Raw genomic sequence first — 9,444 nt, forward strand, 5'->3', positions numbered from 1 at the left:
TGCTCACTTGTATTTTCTACCACCAGGGTTTAGTGGGAAACTTCTATCCCACTTTTAAGAGTGCTTCCAACTTGTGGGGACCTGTACAGTTGCGTGACTCTGAAGAAACACGCCTCATCCTACCAACCCAGCACCAGAGACCTCTCAGGACATATATGTCCCACTAATTGTATCAATCTTATATTAATGCCAACATTTTTTTTCATTGCATCCAAAATGCCTTCCTTTACTGAAAACACATGATTTAACAAAAAATTCAAAGTGGAAAATATTTTGGTCTTTAATTGTAATAGAGATGAGCAGAGCTCCACTTGGCCCTACTCTGAGAATTTCTTCTTCTTCTTCTCGTTAGACACCTTCGAGCTGATTCCAATTCCTGACAACCCTATGTATATTCAAGTTCTTTGTTGGTCGATGTTGTATCAAGCCTTCTCACCAAGGGTCTCCCTTGCCCTCTTCTCCTTTAATGATTGATCCTTCCTGATGATGTGTCCAAAGCAAGTGAGTTGGACAGTGCTCTGTTGTGATTCATAAGGTTTCTATTGGCTAATTTTCGGAAGTACAGAGCCACGCCTTTCTTTCTAGGATGTCTTAGTCTGGAAGCTCAGCTAAAACTGTCCACCATGGGTGACCCTGTTGGTATTTGAAATGTTGGTGGCATAGCTTCCAGCATCATAGCATCATGCAAGTCACCACAGAGTGAAAACCCAACAGTTGAGTGGTGGGTTAGAATAATCTCTTTGAGGTTTGTAATTGTGTCCCATCTGAACCTCAAGTCCTTGGGCTTCAGACATGAGGCAGGATTTGGGTGTCCAGCAGCGTGGACCATGTCCTATTAGAGCTTTACCTCACTGTCACCTAGTCAATTCTGACTTTTTGTGACTCTATATAGAGTTTCTGAGGCTGTACATTTTTACAGAAGCAGAAAAGCCTCATTTTTCTCCTGAGGAACAGCTGGTGGATTTGAACTAACAACCATATGATTAGCAGTCCAGTCTAGTGCTTATCCTCTAACGCCACCCTTAATGTAATCTATTGGCCTTCACTGTCAGCTTCAAGGGCTGATAAAAAAAAACTTTCACTGTTGACAGCAGCAAGCAGCTCATTAAAAACTGCCCATTTAAAGCTCCTTAAAGGAAGCCAGTCGACCAAGGTCTGGAAATAAACCATTTAAGTCTAGTTCCCTTTGGAAGTCGCTGGCAAATTGGCATCCTGCCACAACTAATTTTGGGTTTCCCGTTTCCAGATTCAGATAATCATACTGCTATATTTTAAGGTGATTTAAGGATGAATTCATTTAACTATTACTTCATTTTATTGCCTGGTGCTGAAAATAATACTTTGGAAATGGTATCACGCTACTAAAAATTACAGTTTTAAAAGGGAGGACATGTCTTAAAAGTCATATAGGTTGTCGTCTGCCTGCAATTTAGTGATTCCTTTCTTGAAGGTCTTTAATGCATTAATTTAGAAATACTTTTTTTTTTCACCACCCAAAGGAGTATTCAGAAATGTATTTAAGGAGAAATAAGAAATCTTTTCTTAAGTGTTAGATCTGAAAAGGTACAGATAAGTCACATGCAGATGGTTATAAAGGCTCTAGCCTAGACATTTAGTCTTGCGCTGTTTTCTCGGTCCTGTTGAGAGTTTGTGATAAGAGCGGAACAGAGAATTGATAACGTCTAGTTCCACGCACAGGAAGTAAAAAGGACTACAAGTCAGAGTTTTCACCCCAAAAAGCCTTGGCAAGAGTGGAGTTAAAACTGTTAAAGACAGCTTGGAAGCTGTCACCCCAAGCAATTCAGGGTGTGCTTTGGGAACAGGCTTCCTCTCCTTAGGCTTCCCTGACTAGGGAGCTACATGCGGTCAAATGAATGAGAACATTTCCAGTTTATTAATGGCAGACTAAGTCCCAGTGTTTAAATGACCTTTTCTCCCCAATACTACGCTTCTCCAAAGGCAGCACTTGGCCTCTCAGAAAACACCTGCCTCTTTCTCCCTGAGATAGTAAAGAGTTTGTGTCCACTTGACTGGGCCTGGATTCTCAGTGATTTAGCAGTGAAGATTTAGTACTCCCCTATGAGGAGATTATTTGTTGTTGTTAACTGCTGTCGAGTTGGTTCTGGCCCATAGAGACCCTGTAAAGGGTTTCTGAGGAGCAGCTGGTGAGCTTGAACTGCCAACCTGGTGGTTCAAACCAACTTTGCAGTCTAGCGCATTAATCCACATTGCCACACCAGGACTCCATGATGAGACTGGATGTAATGTAATCACTTCACCATGATGTGATCAGCCCTGAACTGATGTAATTCTCCTGTGTGCTCTAGTCCTCACTTTTATGCAATGTACTGGATTAGGTTGTACTTTGAGTCAATATCTTCTTTATATAAACAAGATTAAATGGGAAAGTAGCGCTCAGAGAGACCTACTAGCACCAAGAAAGAAGAGCCAGGAATGAAGTGCATCCTGGGTCCCTGTACTGTGAAGTTCCTAATCCAAGGAAAGATTGACGCCAAAACACTTGGAGATCTCCAAAGAATGCTAAGCCTACAAATGCTGAAAAGAGACAAGAATCTTTCCCTAAAACTGGCATACTGAGTATTAAAAGTGCCATGGGCTACCAAAAGAACCAACAGATCTGTGCTGGAAGAAGTGCAGCCAGAGTGCTCCTTAGAGGCCAGGATGGCCAAACCTCATCTCTCATACATATCTGGACATATTTTCAGGAGGGACCAGTCGCTGGGAAAGGATATCATGTTTGGTAAGGTGGAAAGTCAGAGGAAAAAAAGGAAGGACCGCCCACCCCCTCCCCGCCCCAATGAGATGGATTGGCAAAGTGTCAGCATCAATGGGCTCAAGCATGGCAACAATTGTGAGGTTGGCCCAGGACCGGGCAGTGTTTCGTTCTGTTGGTCATAGGATCACTATGAGTCGGTATCAACTTGATGGCACCTAACAACAACAACAAAGTGTGACATAATACATCTCTGTTTCCTAAAGCCATGCATTTACGGTATTTCTGCCATAGTTGTTATTATGTGCCATCCAGTTAGTAGCAATTCATAGTGACCCTATGCACAACAGAACCAAACATTGCCCAATCCTGTGTCAACCTCACAATTTTTGCCACGCTTGAGTCCATTGCTACTGCCACTGTTTTTGTTTTAAAAATTGGATACCTGTTAGATATATTTTTTGTATATGTGAATCCAAGGAATCTGATTTATTGAAATGACTTTGACAAAATGACAAGAAATTAATCACTAGGCTGTCATGCCTGTTTAGTCTATGGATGACTACCCATTTTGAAAGACAGTGATAGGAAGAAAACGTCAGTTTTGTATTAAGACTATGTGTTTCAGAAACCATGACTTCTTTGAAGGCTGTTGTTATGGATTGAATTATGTACCCCCCCCCCCGAGCGGGCACCAATGAGAAGTTTCTATTGACCATCGAAATTCTCCAATCTGCAATTTAAGGCTAACTGCCATAGATGCTATTTTCCATAGATATACATCTGTACACTCTTCTAGACTCTCCAGAGGGAGAAAGTCTTCTATAAGAGCTGACACCCTGAATTCTGGTGGTGGTGTGGGATAAAGGTTGGGCCGATAACCAAAGGGTCAGTGGTTCAAACCCACCAGCCACTTTTCAGGAGAAAGAGTTACAGTCTTAGAAATCCTAGGCACGGTGGCTGTGTCCGAATCAACCGGGTGGCAGTGAGTTTGTTTGTTTTGGGTTTAAAGTGTGAGAAAACAGATTCGTACTTTGAAAACTATCTGTCTGTGATATTTCAATAAAAGCAGCACTAGACAACTCACACACAGGGGCAGTCATGTTAGCTCTTGCCCTCCGCCCAGCAATGTACGGAAGCCTGTTTCTTCGCAGCCTTGACAACACAGCATGTATGATTCTCCTCAACTGAGTGGGTTAAAAAAAACTCTCACTGTGGTTTTCATTTGCATTTTTCATCTGATGGTTGAGACTGATATTCACATTTAGTGACAATGTGTTTGATGCCCTTGTTTGAATGTCATTTCCTTGGCTTCATCAGCATGCTGGTTAGAGTTTGTCAACTATGAAAACGGATCTTTCCACAAGTATGTTTGATATTCACATTTGGTGTTTTGCAGAAAGGATCTGATCATTTTTATTGACTGTTTGAATAAAGGTATATCTTTTCAGCATAAAGAATTATTTCATAATGCAAGTATGCAATTGCCATAGAGTAGAATCTGTCTCACTGTGACCCCATGTGTTACAGAGTAGAGCTGAGCTGAAATACATCACAATAGGCAGACCCCCAAGTCTTTCTTCCACAGAGTTGTACATTTGAACCGACAAGCTTTCTGTTTGTTGTTGTTATTGTAAGTGTCACCAGTTGGTTCCAATGCATAGCAACACTATATAGGGTTTCCAAGAGCAGCTGGTGGGTTTGAACAGCTGACCTTGTGGTTAGCAGTCCAGTGCTTATCCTACAGTGCCATACCAGGGATCCTTCCAGTAAGTAGAGAAGAGCAAACTGTTTGGACCATCCAAGGACCTCACAGTATGGAGAGGACTACAATTTGCTTATTTCCAAATCCATTTGCTGCATTGAGTTTGGCCAAGGTCACCGTGAAACTGGATGAGAGCATCTCCCAGGAAACCAGTCGTCAAAGTGTAGCCCCGAAGGACCAACTTCCCAGAAATCAGCTCCACAGTCTGCTGGAGCCTATAAGGATGCTGAGTACCAGGCATGGACCTTTCCCGCACAGCAGCCTCGCGGGCAGGACCAGATCCAGACCAAGAGGGCCAAACCCAGGGCGTGGAAGACCCTCCCTGTGGTCCTCACTCTACTGACCTGGATAGAGACCAGGGCAGGGCAGACAGCTATGTACACAGAGACCACTCATTGCAAAAGAATCAGGAGCTTTGTGGGGGTACATAGTTGAGTGGGGAGGTAGGCAGGGATGTCCCAAGAACTTCCACTCTGTTGCACAGCCTCCCATAGTGACTGGATCATGCACAGACCACACACAAGTTGTGCCTGATGGGAAGTATCATTTGCTTGGGGCCCCAGAGGGTAGCACAAGGCGAGTGCTTCTTGGGAGTGGGTAAGGAGATGGCATTATCAGGGCTAGATTTTAAGAAAATATAAATATGTTTGTATCTTAATGGTAAAGCATAAGTTACCAAATTTGAATCACTTTTAAAAGCAAGACTAGTTGAATTTCCTCAAAGACAAGAAAAGAATCCTGAGAGCAGCTTGGGAAAAATGAAAAGTTACTTACAAAGGTGAAGTAATAAGACTTAACCCTGATTTCTCAGCAGAAACCATGCAGGCAAAAAGACAATGGAATGACATATACAAAACTCTGAAAATAAAACACCTGCCAACCTAGAATGATACACTCAGAAAATCTGTTTCTAAAATACGATGGCAAAATTAAGACATTTCCTGATAAACAGAAATTAAAGGAATTTGTAATGACCATAACAACGTTACAAAAAAATGCTAAAGGGTGTTCTTTGGACTAAGAACCAACAACAGCAGTTGTTGTTGTTAAGTGCTTTCGAGTCGGTTCCGACCCATAGCGACCCTGTACAGGGTTTCCGAGGGTGTAAATCCTTACGGGAGTAGAAAGCCTCATCTTTCTCCTGCGGAGCGGCTGGTAGTTAACAACAGCAGAGAACACCTGAAATTACCATACTTGGCAGCACCACTCAGAACTCAATCCAAGAATGGTATTTAAAGTAAAACAAACCTATTGCTTTTGTTGTTAAGTGCTGTCAAGTAGATTCTGACCCATAGCTACCCTGTGTAGGGTTTCTGAGGAGCAGCTGGTGACCTTGAACTGCTGACCCTGCAAACCCACCTTGCAGTCCAGCGCATTAATCCACAGCACCACACCAGGACACCACAACGATCCTGGAGAGAAGTATAAAGGTGTGGGAGTACGAGTTACGAAAAAATAACTGTTCAGATACCAGGAACTTTGGTTTTGGGATCCAGGAGCACATCGCTCTGGGAATCAAATATGGCCTGGACTTCTATGTGGTGTGGGTAGGCCAGGTTTTAGCATCGCAGACAAGAAGCGCAGGACAGGCTGCATTGGGGCCAAATACAGAATCAGCAACAAGAGGAGGCCATACGCTGGTTCCAGCACAAGTCTGATGGGATCATCCTTCCTGGCAAATAAATTCCCATTTCTAACCAAAAGGCCAATAAAAAGCTTTCAGTGAAGTGTAAAAAACCAAACCAAAAACCAAAACACTGACAATAGGGAACCAGCGATATCAGTGTACAATGAATTCATCTACAAAGCACTAAGAGGGAATAGAGCAGCTACAGAACTTCCAAATGGCAAGGAAGTCAAATAGATTTCCAGATAAAACAAGCTGTTTTACTCAGGGAAAGATGAATAAATTACAAAGAAAAATAATACATCTGCATAGCAGAATGAAAAAAGAGGAAAATCAGAAAGATTTAATAAACATTTTGTTGTTGTTGTTGTTAGATACCATTGAGACGGTACCGGCTCATAACAACCTTATGTACAACAGAACAAAACACTGCCCAATCCTGGGCCAACCTTACAATTGTTAGCACGCTTGAACCCACTGATGCTGTCACTTTGCCAATCCATCTCGCTGGGGATCTTCCTCTTTTTCTCTGATGCTTTACCTTACCAAACATGATATCCTTCTCCAGTGACTGGTCCCTCCTGATAATATGTCCAAAGTATGAGAGAAGTTTGGCTATCCTGGCCTCCAGGGAGCACTCTGGCTGCACTTCTTCCAACACAGATTTGTTGGTTCTTTTCACAACAGAAGTCCACAAACAAAATGAACTCAGCATAGAAAATTATATGGAACAAATAATCCAGCAGCACCACACACACGCACACACACACATACACAGAAAAACGACAACAATCAATTCATGTCTCTTGATAATTACACCGAATGTGAATGAATAAAATATACTAGTCAAGAGACCTAAAGAGAAGAATAGATAAGAAAATAGGATCCTTCAATATACTGTCTACAAGAAACATATTAAAAAGATGGAGCCAGCCTAAATGCCCATCAACAGAAGAATGGTTAAACAAACTTGGGTAGATGCACATAATGGAATACTAAAAACATTGAAGAATTATGATGAATCTGTGAAATACCCCACAACAAGGTTGAACCTGGAGGACATTATGTTGAGTGAAATTAGTCATTCAAAAATGGACAAATATTGTGTGAGACCAATGTTGTAAAACCACCATTTGTCTGTCAGTTTGGACTGGTATTGGTAATTTAGAATGGCATCACATTAATCATCAAAAAGAACATTTCAAAACATATCTTGAAGTGCAATGCTATCTGTGATAGGATAATATCCTTACACCTACAGGGAAGACAAGTTAATACTCTTATTATTCAAATTTATGCACCAACACTAAAGCCAGTGATGATGAAATTGAAGAATTCTACCAACTTCTTCAGAGTTCTGGTGTGGCGCTGTGGGCTAATGCACCAGACTGCAAGTTCATTTGAACTGCAAAATCAGTGGTTCAAGCTCACCAGCTGCTCCTTGGAAATCCTATACAGGGTCGCTATGGGTCAGAATCGACTTGACAGACTTAACAACAACAACAACAACAAACCAACTTCTTCAGTCTGAAATTGATCAAACATGTAATCAAGATGTATTGATAATTATCTGGTGATTGGAATGCAAAGGTTCGAAACAAAAAGGAAAATTTGGAAACTATGGCCTTGGTGATAGAAACGATGCTGGAGACCACATGATAGAATTTTGCAAGATGAATGACCTGTTCATTGCAAGCGTCTCTCTTTTCTTTTAAGGAACTAATAGTTTTTATTAGGCTCAAACCAGGAGTCGTAGGTCTTGAGAACCTCTGTGTATTTGACAGTTATCTTCTCCAAGTTCTTTTCCACCTGTTTCCAAAGCCTAAAAGCTGCTTCTTCTTCCTGTAATGGATTTTGGCCTTCTCCTTCCTCTTCTCCTCCAAGGTGGTTGTCACCATCTGATGCATCCAACCTACCTCATGTGCTAGATGACCCAGGTAGGCAAACTTCCGAGTGTGCTTGAGTTGCACAACCTTGAGGGCAGCAGGAACCACCATCCGCTTTTTCTTGTCATAAGGGGGTGGGATCCCTCAGACACCTTGAGGGGGTCCAGAGCCGCCTGGTCACACTTAAGTCTTGGGGAACAACACTCCTCGCACTATACACCAGAAGATGGCTGGGGGCCCGGAAGTGGTATAGGCCTCAAGATGGGTTGGTATTCATTGGCTTGCGGAGGAAGGCCAGGTGCTTCAACTTGTTTCTGTAGAAGTTGCCAGAAATATTGATGTCCTCACAGTGCATGACCACCACCTTCTGGCCCAGCAGCACTTGCTTGGCCACAATGGCCTCCAGGCAGCCCAGGAGATGGCCGTGGCCATCAAGCACCAATACCTAACCCTCTGCCATCTTCGGCAGTGGCCTACGAAAGTGCTAGCATCTCTTTTAAACAATATAAAAGACAACTATACACAAGGACCAGATGGAAGACACAGAAATCAAATTAACGACATCTACGGAAAGAGACGATGGAAAAGCTTCATATCATCAATCAAAACAAGGCCAGGGGCTGACTGTGGAACAGACAACCAATTGCTGCTCATATGCACATTCAGGCTGTAACTGAAAAAAATTTGAAAAATCCATGAGATTTTGAACATATCCCATCTGAATTTAGAGATTATCTGAAGAACAGATATGATGCATTAGATATTAATATCCGATAACCAGAAGAATTCTGGGATGAAGAACATCATACAAGAAGAAACCAAAAGGTCATTAAGAAGACTAGAAAAAAGGAAAACCAAAATGAATGTTAGAAGAGACTCTGAAACTTGCTTTCCTGCGTAGAGATTCTAACACAAATGGAAAAAAGAGGAGATAAAAGAGCTGAATAGAAAATTTCAAAGAACAGCCTGAGAAGACAAAGTCAAATATTATAATAAAAATGTGCAAAGATCTGGAGTAAGAAAACCAAAAGGGAAAAACACATTCAACATTGCTCAAACTGAGGGACCTAAATAAAAAATTCAACCTCGACTTGCAATATTGAAGGATTCTATGGGTTAATGCAATAAATTGCAAAGCTATTTGAATTTAAGGTTGGTGGTTCAAGCTCACCAGCTGCTCCTTGGAAACCATGTACAGGGTCACTATGGGTCAGAACTGACTCGATGGCACTTCACAACAACAACAACATGGATAAAATATTGAATGAGGCAGAAAACATCAAAAGAAGATGAAAGAAATACACAGAGTCACTGTACCAAAAAGAAATGGCCAATGTTTAACCCTTTCAAGAGATAGCATATAATTAAGAGCCGATGATACTGAAGGTAGAAGTCCAAGGTGCATTGAAGTCATTGGCAAAGAACAAGGCTC

At 41.8% G+C, this 9,444-nt stretch overlaps 1 pseudogene; it reads right to left on the reverse strand.

Moving 5' to 3' along the window:
* Positions 1-7,845: 7,845 nt before the first annotated feature.
* Positions 7,846-8,472, reverse strand: LOC102814418 (annotated as a pseudogene).
* Positions 8,473-9,444: the final 972 nt, after the last annotated feature.

This window comes from Chrysochloris asiatica, unplaced genomic scaffold (assembly GCF_000296735.1).
Source record: "Chrysochloris asiatica unplaced genomic scaffold, ChrAsi1.0 scaffold00044, whole genome shotgun sequence".
Classification (NCBI taxonomy): Eukaryota; Metazoa; Chordata; class Mammalia; order Afrosoricida; family Chrysochloridae; genus Chrysochloris; species Chrysochloris asiatica.